The sequence below is a fragment of the Lissotriton helveticus genome, chromosome 11 (assembly GCF_964261635.1).
Source record: "Lissotriton helveticus chromosome 11, aLisHel1.1, whole genome shotgun sequence".
NCBI classification, from domain to species: Eukaryota; Metazoa; Chordata; class Amphibia; order Caudata; family Salamandridae; genus Lissotriton; species Lissotriton helveticus.
The window spans coordinates 774,773,337-774,792,361 of record NC_136072.1 but is presented as its reverse complement, the minus strand read 5'-3'; the positions used below and the strand labels follow the sequence as shown (position 1 = coordinate 774,792,361).

General features: G+C 45.0%; 1 protein-coding gene across 3 annotated transcripts in view; it reads right to left on the bottom strand.

Annotated features, from left to right (window-relative positions):
- ANXA4 (annexin A4) overlaps window positions 1-16,763 on the bottom strand; it is a 145,988-nt gene extending 129,225 nt beyond the window's left edge. The window contains exon 1 of one of the 3 annotated variants that reach the window (XR_013602492.1): window positions 16,573-16,684. The gene's annotated coding sequence lies outside the window, so the exon portion shown is untranslated. Of the gene's footprint in view, window positions 1-16,572 lie in introns of all 3 variants that reach the window. The other 2 variants (XM_078666686.1, XM_078666687.1) reach the window with 2 other exon arrangements.
- Between the last annotated feature and the right edge of the window lie 2,262 nt (window positions 16,764-19,025).

The window sequence follows — 19,025 nt, the reverse complement described above, 5'->3', positions numbered from 1 at the left end:
CAGTCACACACACACACACAGTCACACACACACACACACACACAGTCACACACACACACACACACACAGTCACACACACACACAGTCACACACACACACAGTCACACACACACACAGTCACACACACACACAGTCACACACACACACAGTCACACACACACACAGTACACACACACACAGTCACACACACACACAGTCACACACACACAGTCACACACACACACAGTCACACACACACACAGTCACACACACACACACACACAGTCACACACACACACACAGTCACACACACACACACACACAGTCACACACACACAGTCACACACACACACACACACACACACACAGTCACACAGTCACACACACACAGTCACACACACACAGTCACACACACACACACACAGTCACACACACACACACACAGTCACACACACACACACACAGTCACACACACACCACACAGTCACACACACACACACACACAGTCACACACACACACAGTCACACACACACACAGTCACACACACACACAGTCACACACACACACAGTCACACACACACACAGTCACACACACACACAGTCACACACACACAGTCACACACACACACAGTCACACACACACAGTCACACACACACACAGTCACACACACACACAGTCACACACACACACACACACAGTCACACACACACACACAGTCACACACACACAGTCACACACACACACAGTCACACACACACACAGTCACACACACACAGTCACACACACACACACACACACACAGTCACACAGTCACACACACACAGTCACACACACACACACACACAGTCACACACACACACAGTCACACACACACACACAGTCACACACACACACACACACAGTCACACACACACAGTCACACACACACACACACACACACACACAGTCACACAGTCACACACACACAGTCACACACACACAGTCACACACACACACACAGTCACACACACACACACACAGTCACACACACACACACACAGTCACACACACACACACAGTCACACACACACACACACACAGTCACACACACACACACACAGTCACACACACACAGTCACACACACACACACACACACACAGTCACACAGTCACACACACACAGTCACAGTCACACACACACACAGTCACACACACACACAGTCACACACACACACACACACAGTCACACACACACAGTCACACACACACACAGTCACACACACACACAGTCACACACACACAGTCACACACACACACAGTCACACACACACAGTCACACACACACAGTCACACACACACACACACACAGTCACACACAGTCACACAGTCACACAGTCACACACACACAGTCACACACACAGTCACACACACACACACACACAGTCACACAGTCACACACACACACACACACACACACAGTCACACACACACACACACACAGTCACACACACACACACACACAGTCACACACACACACAGTCACACACACAGTCACACACAGTCACACACAGTCACACACACACAGTCACACACACACAGTCACACACACACAGTCACACACACACAGTCACACACACACACAGTCACACACACACACAGTCACACACACACAGTCACACACACACACAGTCACACACACACACAGTCACACACACACACAGTCACACACACACAGTCACACACACACACACACAGTCACACACAGTCACACACACACACACAGTCACACACAGTCACACAGTCACACAGTCACACACACACAGTCACACAGTCACACAGTCACACAGTCACACACACACACAGTCACACAGTCACACACAGTCACACAGTCACACACAGTCACACACACAGTCACACACACACACAGTCACACACACACACAGTCACACACACACAGTCACACACACACACAGTCACACACACACAGTCACACACACACAGTCACACACACACAGTCACACACACACAGTCACACACACACAGTCACACACACACAGTCACACACACACAGTCACACACACAGTCACACACACAGTCACACACACAGTCACACACACACACAGTCACACACACACACAGTCACACACACACACAGTCACACACACACACAGTCACACACACACACAGTCACACACACACACAGTCACACACACACACAGTCACACACACACACACAGTCACACACACACACACAGTCACACACACACACACACAGTCACACAGTCACACACACACACACACAGTCACACAGTCACACACACAGTCACACACAGTCACACAGTCACACACACACAGTCACACACACACAGTCACACACACACAGTCACACAGTCACACACAGTCTCACACACACACAGTCTCACACACACACAGTCTCACACACACACACAGTCTCACACACACACAGTGTCACACACAGTGTCACACACAGTGTCACACACACAGTCACACACAGTCACACACACACAGTCACACACACACAGTCACACACACACACAGTCACACACACACACAGTCACACACACACACAGTCACACACACACAGTCACACAGTCACACACACACAGTCACACAGTCACACACACACACAGTCACACACACACAGTCACACACACACAGTCACACACACACACAGTCACACACACACAGTCACACACACACACAGTGTCACACACAGTGTCACACACACAGTGTCACACACAGTGTCACACACACAGTCACACACACACACAGTCACACACACACACAGTCACACACACACACAGTCACACACACACACAGTCACACACACACACAGTCACACACACACACAGTCACACACACACACAGTCACACACACACACAGTCACACACACACAGTCTCTCACACACACACACAGTCACACAGTCACACAGTCACACAGTCACACAGTCACACAGTCACACAGTCACACAGTCACACAGTCACACAGTCACACAGTCACACAGTCACACACACACACAGTCACACACACACACAGTCACACACACACACAGTCACACACACACACAGTCACACACACACAGTCACACACACACACAGTCACACACACACACAGTCACACACACACACACACACAGTCACACACACACACACACACACAGTCACACACACACACACAGTCACACACACACACACACACAGTCACACACACACAGTCACACACACACAGTCACACACACACACACACACACACACACAGTCACACAGTCACACACACACAGTCACACACACACAGTCACACACACACAGTCACACACACACACACACACAGTCACACAGTCACACACACACACACAGTCACACACACACACAGTCACACACACACACAGTCACACACACACAGTCTCTCACACACACACAGTCACACAGTCACACAGTCACACAGTCACACAGTCACACAGTCACACAGTCACACAGTCACACACACACACAGTCACACACACACACAGTCACACACACACACAGTCACACACACACACAGTCACACACACACACAGTCACACACACACACACAGTCACAGTCACACACACACACACACACACAGTCACACACACACACACACAGTCACACACACACACACACAGTCACACACACAGTCACACACACACACACACACACACAGTCACACACACAGTCACACACACACAGTCACACAGTCACACACACAGTCACACACACAGTCACACACACACACAGTCACACACACACAGTCACACACACAGACACACACACACAGTCACACACACACACAGTCACACACACACACAGTCACACACACACACACAGTCACACACACACACAGTCACACACACACAGTCACACACACACACACACACAGTCACACACAGTCACACACACAGTCACACACACACACAGTCACACACACACACAGTCACACACACACACAGTCACACACACACACACACAGTCACACACACACACACACAGTCACACACACAGTCACACACACACAGTGTCACACACACAGTCACACACACAGTCACACACACAGTCACACACACAGTCACACACACAGTCACACACACACACAGTCACACACACACACAGTCACACACACACACAGTCACACACACACACAGTCACACACACACACAGTCACACACACACACACACAGTCACACACAGTCACACACAGTCACACACAGTCACACACAGTCACACAGTCACACACAGTCACACACAGTCACACAGTCACACACACACAGTCACACACAGTCACACAGTCACACACACAGTCACACACAGTCACACAGTCACACACACACAGTCACACAGTCACACACAGTCACACACACACACACACACAGTCACACACACAGTCACACACACAGTCACACAGTCACACACACACACAGTCACACAGTCACACACACACACAGTGTCACACACACACAGTGTCACACACACACAGTGTCACACACACACAGTGTCACACACACACAGTCACACACACACAGTCACACACACACAGTGTCACACACACAGTGTCACACACACACAGTGTCACACACACACAGTGTCACACACACACAGTGTCACACACACACAGTGTCACACACACACAGTGTCACACACACACAGTGTCACACACACACAGTGTCACACACACACAGTGTCACACACACACACACACAGTGTCACACACACACACAGTGTCACACACACACACACACAGTGTCAGTCACACACAGTGTCACAGTCACACACACAGTGTCACACACAGTGTCACACACACACACAGTGTCACACACAGTGTCACAGTCACACACACACACAGTGTCACAGTCACACACACACACAGTGTCACACACAGTGTCACAGTCACACACACAGTGTCACAGTCACACACACACACACAGTCACACACACACACAGTCACACACACACACAGTCACACACACACACAGTCACACACACACACAGTCACACACACACACAGTCACACACACACACAGTCACACACACACACAGTGTCACACACACACAGTGTCACACACACACAGTGTCACACACACACAGTGTCACACACACACAGTGTCACACACACACAGTGTCACACACACACAGTGTCACACACACACAGTGTCACACACACACAGTGTCACACACACACAGTGTCACACACACACAGTGTCACACACACAGTGTCACACACACACAGTGTCACACACACACAGTGTCACACACACACACAGTGTCACACACACACACACAGTGTCACACACACACACACACAGTGTCACACACACACACACAGTGTCACACACACACACACACAGTGTCACACACACACACAGTGTCACACACACACACAGTGTCACACACACACACACACACAGTGTCACACACACACACACAGTGTCACACACACACACACACAGTGTCACACACACACACACACAGTGTCACACACACACACACACAGTGTCACACACAGTGTCACACACAGTGTCACAGTCACACACACACACAGTGTCACACACAGTGTCACACACAGTGTCACAGTCACACACACAGTGTCACACACAGTGTCACAGTCACACACACACACAGTGTCACACACAGTGTCACACACAGTGTCACAGTCACACACACACACAGTGTCACACACAGTGTCACACACAGTGTCACACACAGTGTCACACACAGTGTCACACACACACACACAGTGTCACACACACACACACACACAGTGTCACACACAGTGTCACACACAGTGTCACAGTCACACACACACACAGTGTCACACACAGTGTCACACACAGTGTCACAGTCACACACACACACAGTGTCACACACAGTGTCACACACAGTGTCACAGTCACACACACACACAGTGTCACACACAGTGTCACACACAGTGTCACAGTCACACACACACACAGTGTCACACACAGTGTCACACACAGTGTCACAGTCACACACACACACAGTGTCACACAGTGTCACACACAGTGTCACAGTCACACACACACACAGTCACACACACACACACACACACACACACACACACACACACACACACACACACTAAACTACCTGCTTATATAAAAGACACAGGAGATTTCCTATCCAAAGTGTATGATATTGGATGGAAGAAGGAATATGTGTTCATGACACTAGATGTCCAAGCCCTATACACCAGCATCAGACATACGGATGGCCTAAACGCCATCAAATACTTCCTGGGAAAAAGACCTATAAACCTGTTTGAACACACCCAAATGATTTTGGCAATGACAGAATGGTGTCTTACGAACAACACATTTATGTTTGACAAATTGTATTACAAACAGGTACAAGGTTCGGCCATGGGAACTTGCTTCTCCCCCAGCTATGCGAATCTCCACATGGGCTGGTGGGAGGAGCGGGTGCTGTGGGTACAGCACAGAGAAATCATGGAGAAAAATGTGGTTGTGTACAACAGATTTATTGATGACATTTTCATTTTGTGGGAGGGCGATGTGCAGAGTGCTGTGGAATTCACGGAGAAACTTAATGAGAATAGTTTAAATCTTAAGTTCACTTGCAACACCAGCACAGAAAACATACAATTTTTAGATATAGAGCTGTTTGTTGAGCATGATAAAATCCAAACACGCACTTACCGCAAACCGACTGCAGGGAATGGAATCCTACATGCCCATAGTTTCCACCCCACCCCCCTCAAACAATCAATCCCTTATGCAGAATGCCTCAGGATGACACGCAATTGCAGCACTCCTGAGGGTCTTACTAATGCTAAAACAAATCTATTCTCACGACTCCAACAAAGAGGATACACCCCAGAAACGTGCAGAAAAGCTGAAGTGAAATGTGAAACCAAGAATAGAAAGGATCTAATATTCCCAGTGGTAAATGAAACAACTACAAACAGTAAGGCGAGACAACCCCCCAGACTAATAACAGGCTACAACCGATATCACTCAAACCTCCGCAAAATCTTAAAAAGGCACTGGCCATTAATCCACAATGACCCTACTATAGGGAGCGTAGTAGGAGAGAGTCCACTGATATCGTTCAGGAAAGCGAAATCAATGCGGAACGCCCTGGTGGTGAATGCACCTGTTCTTAAACAGAAGAAAAACTGGTTACAGTCACAGAAGGGGTTCAAAAAATGCATAAAATGCAAAGCCTGCATGTATGGCATCAATACCACTGAGGTCCAGTTACCATTCAGAAGAAAGAAATACTCCCTGAGGGCACATTTCACATGCAAAACTGATTTTGCTGTTTACGTGCTAACATGCCAGTGCGGCAAAAGATATGTGGGATCGACTATTCATCCCGTCCATGTGAGAATTCTGCAGCACCTAAGGGCGATTGCGAACTTAGACCAAACGTACCCCGTGGCGCGCCACATCCACGAGGCCCATGGGGGCAATATGGATGGTCTAACTTACTTTGTTATAGACAGCATCCCCAAGAATCCGAGAGGTGGAAATCGGAAACTGGCGCTACGCCGCCTGGAGTCTAGATACATAATTCTAATGAACTCCAAGATCCCGGCAGGTTTAAATGCGGATGAGGCCCTTAGTGTCCACATTTAAACAAACATATACCAGCGCCTCTCTCTGCCTTCCTTATCCCCAGTACCCGCGAACATATGCATAGTTCTAATCCATAATCACTGTAAATACACATTATAAGCACTCATCACTACAGGGAGATGACCGACCAATAGATAGTAAACATCACACATCGTGCCACACAGCAGGCAACCCCCGCCGCTACGCTCAGCAGCACTTGCTATATAACAATACAATGTCAGGTCCCGCTCGCCTTCCTTCAAGTAGAAGGAGCAGTAATCTACATTCAATAGTTTACCTGCATTAGGCTATCAGGCGATACAAGAAACGCGCGCGCGGCGGTCTCACTGTAAACACTCACCGAGTCTGAACAATCCAGATGCTGCCCACTAGCAGAAGCGCGCCTCAGGGAAGTGACACTTTTGAGATTACAGCGCCGGACCAATCCACATGTTTATATGAGCAGCAATGTGCAGCCTGTGTGCATGGACACACGGGATTCGCTGAAGCGCAGATACAAAACATGTTAACTAAAAAAGGCTGTAAATGAGGGTTGCTGTGTCACCAGTAATGCGCACTCTCACAGTAATGTTGGGCACAATTTTTCACACTGTACATATTAAGCACGTAATTGTTTGGTCACATATGCTACAAGTACCTGTTACATGTGATTTAACAGTAACAGTAGAAAGACTATATGGATGCTCTAAATGTGCAAGTCATATGCTAAAGCAGCGTCATCACCTTGGGTGTAACCGAGGTAACTATAGCAACTGTCATTCAACATTAACTGAGACTACCCAATCAGTGAGAATGTGCTTTTGTGTATATATAAACCGTAATGTCAGTATGCATTTGTTAGTGATCAAGGCGGCAGGAGTCCGTCGAAACGCGTCTGAGCAGAAACTGAAAAGGAATAAATACGTTTGAATTGAAACTCACGGAGTCAGCGCCTTCTTTAATCAGAAGATTGGTTTGGTAATCTATATATATATATATATATATATATATATATATATATATATATATATATATATATATATATATATATATCTCATAACACAAGGACACTAAAGATAAAGATGTGCACCGTGTGTGCCACTAACTATTCACAGTATGGACACCAAATGTCAGTTGCCACCATCACTGCTCCAGCGAGGGCACGGACGATCACTCGAAGACCAAACCACAATGTTAGAAACATCTAGAAGCACCAAGACACATGGATCATGGACCAGTTTTCCAAAGACAACACAAAAGCAAGAGAGGAAAAACTAAATTACACTGATATCCAACACTAAAGGAGGAGAGATACACCACTACTAACCCCATCATTAGGGGAAGCTTACCACAAGGATTTTCAAAGCACCCCAAATAAGACCCAGGGTGCTTAAAAAGGCAGTTCAACGACACTTGCTAACACACATTCACAACCTAAATGAAAAGCTCGACTTCATACCACCAGGTGCCAGATGTAGGGCCAAACCGACGTCACACACTCGTTTTGTATTCAGTGAACAAATGCACTGTCCTTGAAATTTGCTACAAGGACTCTCTGAAGGGGAGAGCCATTACACCACCCTGGGGCAGTTTCGCCTGCTCAGCCTTGTACTCTGATACAGTACAGGAACACTATGGCTGTGGAGCGAGGAAGAATGGATACTGTAACACTTTGGGAAGCTGTAACAATATGCTCTAGAAACAGTTACTCATAGGTTTCAGATCTTATTAAAAAAAAAATAAACGGGCAGTTAAGTTCGACTGGGGAGATAATAGGTCCTTCCGCATAAATGAAATTAAGCGCCTCGCTTCTCAGAATGTGTCATGGATTTGCCTTCACTCTCCAGGGAAATTGAGGCTCATCCCCCAAGTTCAAACGCAGAGTGTGGATTTTTAGTGCCATTTCAGTACTTAGGCTTACCTAAAAAAAATTTTTTTTTTTTTTTTTTAAAAGCATACCTATTTAAAATAAAAGGGTGGCATAGACTGCGCAAAACTACACAACTATTCCCTTCAGAGTCGCCAGTTTAAACCCAGCCTAGAGGGACAGGGAACTCGGGAATTATGTGCATAACTGGGTCTGTCGCCGTCACAAGGACTGGTTTTCACCGACCAGGCCAAACTTAGCTGAAACGTGTGTGGGGTATTTGGAAGTAACGTGGCAGTGCAGCACGTGAAGATAGGATCGCCGGTGTGTTAACCGTGGTACTTTTCGGGAACAGAAAAAATAAATAACTGGAATGGAACATGACATGGCGTAATTATGACTGGTTTATATCGAGCGTTTCCAGCCATTACTTGTATCGCTGTCGCACGCTAGTTTAGTGATTACATATTGTATCATCTGCTCGCAATTACATAAAAATAAAAAGACAACCTAAAATATTTTCAAATTTCCAAACTGCCAACTTGAGGACACAATCGAATCTTCAGTTCGGGCAAAATGGTGCCCCGGCGTACATACTAGACAAATATTAATAATGCTATTTAATTTTAATCTGCATAGTTCCGATTTTAACACAGTAGTGAAAAGATGCACCCTGAACATATTTGAATTCTGCTATACTAGAGGCTATCGCTTCTTGGCGCCTTAATTAGCAAACGTGACTACCAGCCGCTCATTATGGTGAACGGAGACTTATGCCCTGGGGAGATTTAAAACCGTGTTCATGTGCATACACACCCATCTTTGTAGCAGTCGCCCAGCGAGTTGCAAAATAATAGGCGTGAACTTTGCGCGTGAGCCTAGCCCGCCTGAACACAGAAACCTGCTTTTCCGGCCTTAGACCGCCCTTGATTTCCATGTGATTTTTGTCCACGGCCCCTTTATTTGCACAGCACTGGGGCTGAACTATGATAGTCTAACAAAAACATTTATTCAAACTCCACGCAAAGCCGGACTCCGCTCGTGACAACTGACTAACTTTGCACACATTCAATGAGCCATGAGGGAAGACGACTGTCATGTGAAGCGGAGAGACCACGCCCCGGAAGCGCGGCCTCCCGCGGCAGGATGTACAATCAATGCCCGGGAGAAGCAGCCGCGTGACGAGGGCCAGGCCCTGGGAGATCAAAGTGAAGCCGTTAAAGACACAAAACCCGGAATTAGACAGGCCACAGCCCAGGAGTGCAGAGACAGCAGGCGCAGTGTACACACCAGAACCACCCGTTAGCTTACACAGGATTAGCACGGAGGCAGAGTTGTCCTTTCACGCAGTCCTTACCCTTGTTTTAATGCTTTTATACCATGTTTGCCTTATACTATCATGATCATGTAAACCGCTCTGATACCTCTGGGTCTAGCCAGCGCTATATAAAACTTAAAATAAACCACCTCTCGACCGTCTGTAATGTATGTAGCGCTTACTACCCCAGCGCTTCTAGCTGATACACAGCTACTGCGCAACCCAAGCTTTGTGATTAAACCAATGGTTGGTTATTGGTTGCTATTAGGGTTAGTTTAGTGCTTCAAGAACACAGTCACATCTATTTACTCCATATCCTACTTGGTGTATTTAATTAGTGACAAACATTAGTGAATGGAAAGCAACATAAACTCCCCTACTCTGTAGAATACCACAACGTATTCCAAAGGATACCACCCACCCATTGCCACGTCTTTAAAATGGCATTCATACCATTTTATCTTGCCACTTTAATAAATACCATTTCGGCTGTCGTAGGACAGCTGCAGTCAAAATATAACCGCGCCCCTACATAACCTGACCTTCCATAGCTTCTGTACCATTACTTTAACCTGATCACAGTTATAGCACAGTCCACCATAACTGCAGACCACCTCTATCAGACACCATTATGAAATCTGATAGCCTCCGCTCTTTCCTACAGGTTACTCACTTATCTAGATGTCACCATGTATGTTTCAGCATCACATTTCTGAATTCCATAAGATCACTGAGAAGCCAACGCCACAGTACTTCGAATCAGCTCCATTGACCCAATGCAATTTCTGGGGGGTGACAATTCCAGGTGCATCTTCCACGCCTCCACCTAACACCACCACCTTTCCGTAAGAAGCTTGTGTGCTGCCTTAAATCCACCAAGGAGCCAGGTGCAGGAACCAGTTCCTCGAACCAGTTCCACCTGTATTATGGATTCTCAGCCTTGCTCCAGTGAATTCCTTCACCACAACCCTCAAGATCTGCTGTATTAGAAGCACCCAATGGTCCACAATTGCAGAAGAGAACTATTATAGCCAACAAGTATTGGCAAACTCAATAGCTCACTTCTTATTGACCGTTTGGCTTATCCAATTTTTTGCCGATGCTGTGTAGCATCAAGCAAAACAAAACAAATTGGTGTGGCAGCTGTCATTCTCTAGGCACCTGCACGCCTGCGGACACTGCACGTCTACTGCCCGATGTGGAGCCGCTTTTTTTTTAATCCTGCCATCTAAAATGGTTGGCGTCACTTATACCAGTAAATTAAAAACAATGTATTTCTAGAAGCACAAAAAAGCTTTTTTGATTGGGGAGAAGCCCAGAGCAAATTGCAGCTGCCAGGTCTTCCCAAAAAAAGTAGGATAAAGAAACATAACATTTATTTCAAGGACTGAGATGTAGAGGAGCGCGTGAGTAGCGGTATGCAGCATGCAAGAGAGCAACAAAATACACGCACACTCACAGAGTGCATAATGGAAAAGAAAAAGTAGTTCACTAAACCTGAGCAGTAGAAAAATGATCAGCTAATCAAAAAGGTGGTAAGGAGGCTATGTGCAATGGCAGGGACAAACCAGGGGACAGATAGTGTAAGCAACGGGCAGACTCCAAGATCACTAGAAGATTAGTATAGGCCACAAAGGTCTCTTCGGAACTGACAGCTAAAATTCTGTGCGGTAAGAGACCTAAAAATTAGAAATTATTTGAACAAATGAAATAGTCAAACCTCCACTATCCTCTAGAGTAAAACAAGTATTTGCAGTTATTTTACACCGCTCAAGAGAAGAGTAGCTCACCCTACCCCAATTGTCTACAGATTCTAGTACTTGCAGTTCCAGTTATAATAGCAAAAACATACCTACATTTGTTAGAATGCAAAAGTCACCAGAACTGAATTAACAATTCGCACAGCTAGGAATAAAACCTGCAATCTCTAGTGTGCACGCATTTCCACCCGTCACTCAGGTTCGTTTGGTGCGGGAGAACTTTATGGTGGGAGGCAAGTTTTTTTTTTTTTTTTTTTTTTTTTTTTTTTTTTTAAAAGACGACAAATTGAGGGTTCCCTTGGCCCCTGCTGGTAAAATACTCTAGAAGTATTGGCAATTGGCCTCAAGACTTTTGGGTGGGATGAGAATATGGTCCCTACTCAAGGTGAGTCAGGACAGGTATGTAGTAAACCCAGAGTTCTGTTTCCCAGTTACATTTGTAAGTAGCTGATAGAGTCCAACGGTCCAACGATATCCAACCGCAACTCCTCTAGACACTACGTCCTAGAGTGGCTCTTCAGTCATTCCTTTTGTTGCCAATTACTACGAGTCATTCATTAAACAGGCCTCAAAAAAGACAGTTGATGGAAAATTAACTGTAGTAGAAAAACTGCATTTATCCAACCTGAACTCTTGGAGATGCACCCATCCCACACGGTAGACTATTAAACTGAATGAACATTCAGATCTAATCCAGTCATGGACATTTTTCCCAGGCTACCTAGAAATCAGCCATCCACCAAGATAAAAAAAAAAAAAAATCTTATTTTGCCAGAACAGGAGACAAGACTGCTATTCAAAAGCATTTCATTCAATTGCTAAATTCTTTGAGAAACCCTTATTTGTGCTCCCTATGTTGCTCAATTTCAACCACTATGTGCGGTCTTAACCAAAAGTTATTACTTTGTGATGTATTTAATACGAGACAAAGTTGAGACCAGATGCTAATTCTCAACTACAAAAATCACACAGACTTGGCTTTGTCACAATCTCTTCAATGGCAAACATTAGAAGTTACAAAAAGGTTTGTACTCTACAACCCCATGATAACACATTCTCTATTGACCTAACCCCGGAATGGCAGCTAAGACGACATTACTACACAGAACTTCTCTTTACCTGCCTCTTTAAAAGTGAATTAAATTGGCCATTAAATCTGCTTTACGAGAAAAATAATCTGAACACTTTTTGGCACCTCCCAACCTATTACATACATGCCAAAGATATTGGAAAAACGGATGGGCGGGCTGCTCCAGACGGTACTTGTTAATCTTCCAATCAGTCCAATTTTCAACTCATAAATTGTATGAAACTACCGATGGTAGGTTTTTGGTGCAATGCCTTTCACCAGTGCAGACTAGGTTTTTTTTCCGCTGCAAAACCATGGACAATAACATCTTTTTGGGTAGCTCTCGCTCAGAACTAAGCCTGTCTGGATCATCACTGGGCCCATTTCAACAAGGACTCCAATAGCAGAATGAAGGCCCCCTTCGTATTCAGTTCAAAGCCATGCAAGCCCTCAGTCAGGTCTGTGTTCCTCCGGACTTTCATTTAGGCTCAAGTCTCACTGGACAGTCACTTAGACCCAAGGGTTTGCCTAAACTCCCTTGGACCATCAGCTGGCCCCCTGGACTACTCCTTGGGTCCCAACAGCATCCCAGGCTGTCTCCATGGTCACCCCCTCACTCTCCCAAAACACTGCTCTGACCGGAGGGAGATCACTTGACTTTAAATGAGTAAATTCAGTACCGTTGTCCGCTTTCCATCTCCACCAATTGATTTTAGTTGCCCCGTTCCTTGCCATCACAGACAGCCAAGCACTTTATGGTACATCTCATCGCATGTAGGGTATTTCGGCATAAACGCCACTAAAGCTATAATAGACCTTATGTGCAGACAACTATAAAATCTTAAGTATGTGAATAGAAAATGAACAATTTGTAATAGTGACATCTATCATAGTGCCCATCATACGCTAAATCGTCTCTGGCCCCTCATATGTGAGGAGTTAATTATTCAACTCAAGGAAACTCATATTATGGACTTTAGAAGAATGATTAGCTAGGTCAGCATTTAAACTAAACCAGTGAATGGTGCACCCACAGGGATGTAGGGAATGCCGAAAAAGACTTCTTTGTCTACCATTTTAAGTTTGTATTGATAAAATCCTACACGTAAGTACTATAAAAACAAGGATAAGTAAAGATGTGTATTCCTCGTCTGTTCTTCTAGGCCTCGCTATAACATTGGGAGTTAATGAACACAAAATTCAGTGAGTGCACAACACATTTCCGCATCCTCGTGAATGAAAACTACAGCCCTGAAACAACCAGCAAACTATGGTCAATGGGATAACAATCTATTTTTTGTCGGGGTGAGTGCAACGTGCAGGTCAGACATTCAAAAGCATGCATGGCCAACCCTGACTTTATACTGCCAAGGGTAGATAAGAATTCTGTGTGCATGGTTAATTAAAATCAGTTATTACAACTCTAGGCATCTGATGTATTTCCTTAAAGTGCATGACCCATCTTTGTCACCGACCTATCCACATCTCCAAACCCCAACTGATTGAAATGTGCCTGTTCAGCCAGAAATCCAGGGGTGCGTCTCTTCTACCCATAATAATCATCAACACAAATACCAAAGTACTGTCCAATTAGTGAAGAGCCGAAAAATCAGAAACAGGGGCCATTCAAGCAGCTAAAACGCTAATGAACTCGTGACTATTCAGCAGAATCAGCCACAGATAGTCTTCTAGCTGCCGTCCCCATTGCTCCAAGCAAACTTCTCATCAAAACTCTTTATAATTCACCCAAGCATACCACCGCCAAGCTGCCTGAGAAAAACCAGGCCTTGTACATATTTCAGACACTCCTTTTCAAAGCAGCGTACGGTCTTCCACCAAATCACCCCTCCCAGCACGACCCACCCACATCAACCTTCTAGTTACATGCCTGGGCTAAATATGTCTTTGCCTCGAACTCCAGGACACAGCGACCTCACGTTACCTATTCAACCACCAAACAGTTACAAAGTAAAACGTTGCTATTCCATCCTTGCAGGATGTTAGTTTCTTTAAAAAATAAAAATAATAATCTGTGGTACCTCTTGAAATAGCGCATTTTAGCTCTCCTAAAAGTGTTTTAATAAAAAAAAAGCCACACCACATCGCACGTAAACGATGAAGACGTATCGATGCAGTAATCATTTAGTATTTTAAACGAAAAATACACACAACGATCACCTTCTAGTTTAGCACACAATATACTCCCCAGTATGTCTGAGAACTGCCTACAAAGAACCTTGCTCACATTATGTTTTTATTTTCATCTGTTTTCAAGAAAGGACAAACTTCGTACTTTTATGAATGCAGAACTCTAAAGTTTCCAATTCCATGTATGAGTAATTTAGCTGGCTCGGATTTTTTCCTGAATACTAATGTAAAACCCGGACTGGATGTTCTACTCGAGAAAAGACCTGGAAACTTGAGAGCGCTGGGAATTATAAACTTCCAATCAACCATATTTAATTTGGTCTCACGCGTGCTACTTTGATTTAGTGTGTGTGTGTGTGTGTGTGTGTATATACACACACTTTACGAGCAAACACACGAAAAACAGAGTCTGCACTATATGTGATGTTCGATTCTGAAGGACGGTTAAACTAAACACACCCCTCTGCGAGAAAAGAACTGAAGAAACTTCCTGGTTTTAGCGTCACAGCAAACTTTAGTTTTTAAACGTTAAAAAAAAGCCCACATACAGTCAAGACAGAAATAAAAGCAACGTTGACTGGCTGTTTGCAGCGTCGCTATCGTGTATACTTAGAAGCGACATCCAGAACTTAGAGAAAGTTCGTCCTATTTTTTGTTGATTAGACATGGGCGCGGCCTCGGCATGTCGTGTTACTGCAGCCGCAGCATCGCTCCCCACACCGGCGGGGCTATCAGGAAAACTCAGTGATTTTGCGGGGACGCGCGGGACGCAGGGATGAGGGAGAAAGGGGAGTGGATCCCGAGGCCCGGTTCTCACCTGCAGCTCACAGCAGCGGCCTTGACTTGCTTCAGCTCTGCGGGAAGGCGGTGTCAGCAGACCTCGTAGTCTGGGCGGGCGTTTATCAAGGCACCAGGCCAGAGGCCGCGCCAGGTCGGTGGGCGGGCCACTCCTCCTCCCTCAACCCTCCCGGGAAACCATCTCTTCCGACTTTGACTGTGTACACTGACGTTAACCTTTGCAGGGGCCGGGGCCAACATTTTGCAATTTCAGCTAGTGAAATATTAATTTAAAACTGCCATAAATTCCGAACGCTCGCTCCAGCTCCTAACTTGATGAAATAGACTTGTGTGTCTTTTTTAAACCGTGTTTAAACACCGTCTGTTTCCTTGATCCCATATAGACTTCTTGTGATATACATTGGTTTTTTTTTTACGCGAATTGCTAGCCACCTGGCAAGTACTTTACCGGCAAGACCGGTTTTTGTTTATCAAGACAGCAACAGAATTGAGAATAGAAGGTTTTAACTTTCAAATATAGACAAATCCACAAATGCAAAGCAATTGCTTCAAAGGCATATTAAACATGTCTTAACAACTACTAAATTAATAGCACCGATTCAAATAGGAGCACTTAGCAAACCCCATCAGAACTATAAAGTGCTATAAAAAGGCTGCAATACAATCAACGCCTCCTCAGGGGTAGTAAGAGCTATATAAATGCAATTACAATTATTGTAGTAAACTGGCAGAATTGCCATTGTGCTGGTGTTTGTATTGCGCCTTCCTACCCTTGTGTTATATATGTAACGCTTTATAGTCTTGGCGAGGTCATGGAGCATTACGGTTGCAATTGCATCAGGTTTCTGGGCCCCCTTTGGTGTGCATGGTTTACTTTGGTTTATATGGAACATGTTTGGTGAGGTACATGATGCTGATGAAGTGATGTTCCCATTGTGTGTCAAATGTTGCTATGTATAAGCCTGGGGTGTTGCGGAGAGTGTGAGAATAGACACAGTCGCACAAGCAGAGATTTACCATGTTTAGGGTTGAACATGGGGTTAGAAACTGCCTTTGATGTGCATCAGAGGGGTCCAATGAGTACACTCAGTAGCGTCATAAGGTCCACCATTTAGAGCCTCTGTCGCTATTTCAGTACTATATAGAGATCACTTAGAAGAGAGAAAGGACCAACCTTACCACATGATCTCTTAAGGCAGGTGAGTATTACGTGGAGACCTTCCAGGAGTACCTATTGGAAAAATGTTCAAAACAAAATATAATAAAGAATTTATACCCCACTGCTCGGGTCTGTGTATATGCATGCCTGTATGTAGTATTTGTTTAGTGCAAATCAAGCCGAAAGTCAGTGACCGCTGTACAGGGTTAAAGGCAAAGAGACAGTAAACAAGAGAGTGGAGTAGTAGCTGGGTTCTGAGGGCGTAAGTGGACTGTTACTCTGCGATAGTGAAGTGGGCTGTTTCTCATGGATCTCACATTTTATTTCTTCAAGCTCAAACCTTCATAAGCATAAAGCATGACTTTTAAGCGTTACAACAGAAAAAGTGCATAAAGCCTTCTATCACTACTTCTGCTAACTAACGCGCTAAGCAGGGATGAGGCTCACCACGCAGTCCTTACCACAGAGACGGAAAATGTTCAAAGTAAAACACTATCCTCTCCGACTGGACTCTTATTGGCCACCTGCAGTATTAACTAAAACTCCACACATTCTGCCCTTCTTTTAGATTACATAAAGTCATCCCATTTCTTGTAACCAGGTAATCTATCATCCCACTTCCTAATAGGATGATTTAGTAACACGTGGTGAAGTCTGCTTGTTGCTCAAGCACTTTGAAGTGACCGAAACATGATATAGTAGCACTTTAGAAACCTCTGTAAACAAATATTTAAATAAGTAACAGCTTCTAGTGCTCCCGGAATCTAAAAACAATAACAATGGCCTGGCATTTTTCTTTCAGAAAGGCGGCCGTCAAACAGGGATACAATGATGCCTTTATGATATACTACCCCTTTACAAAACTCTGTAAAGAAATAATTAAATAAGTAACAGTTTCTAGTGCACGCAGAATATAAAAAACAACAACAAATTTCTGTTATTTTTCTCTGAGAAAGGTTTCTTTATGATATACTAGCCCTTTACGAAACTCTGTAAACAAATAACAAAATAAGTAACTTTTTCTAGTGCACCCAGAATCTAAAAACAATAACAAATTACTGTTATTTTTCTCTGAGAAAGTTGGCTGCCAAACAGGGATACAATGATGCCTTTATGAGGGATACACTGGGGCTCTTGGGACATGTCCCAAAATAAACAAGGGACATTCTTTGGGAGGTTTGAGAAGTGCTGCACTTCATTAAGCTTACCGACCAGTTGCAGGGGACCTTTGAAGGAATAAGTTCAAAGTAATGATGGAAGCTTGCCTGTCAGGTTACGGATGCATAAATAAGATGGTGATAGCTCAGTAGGCC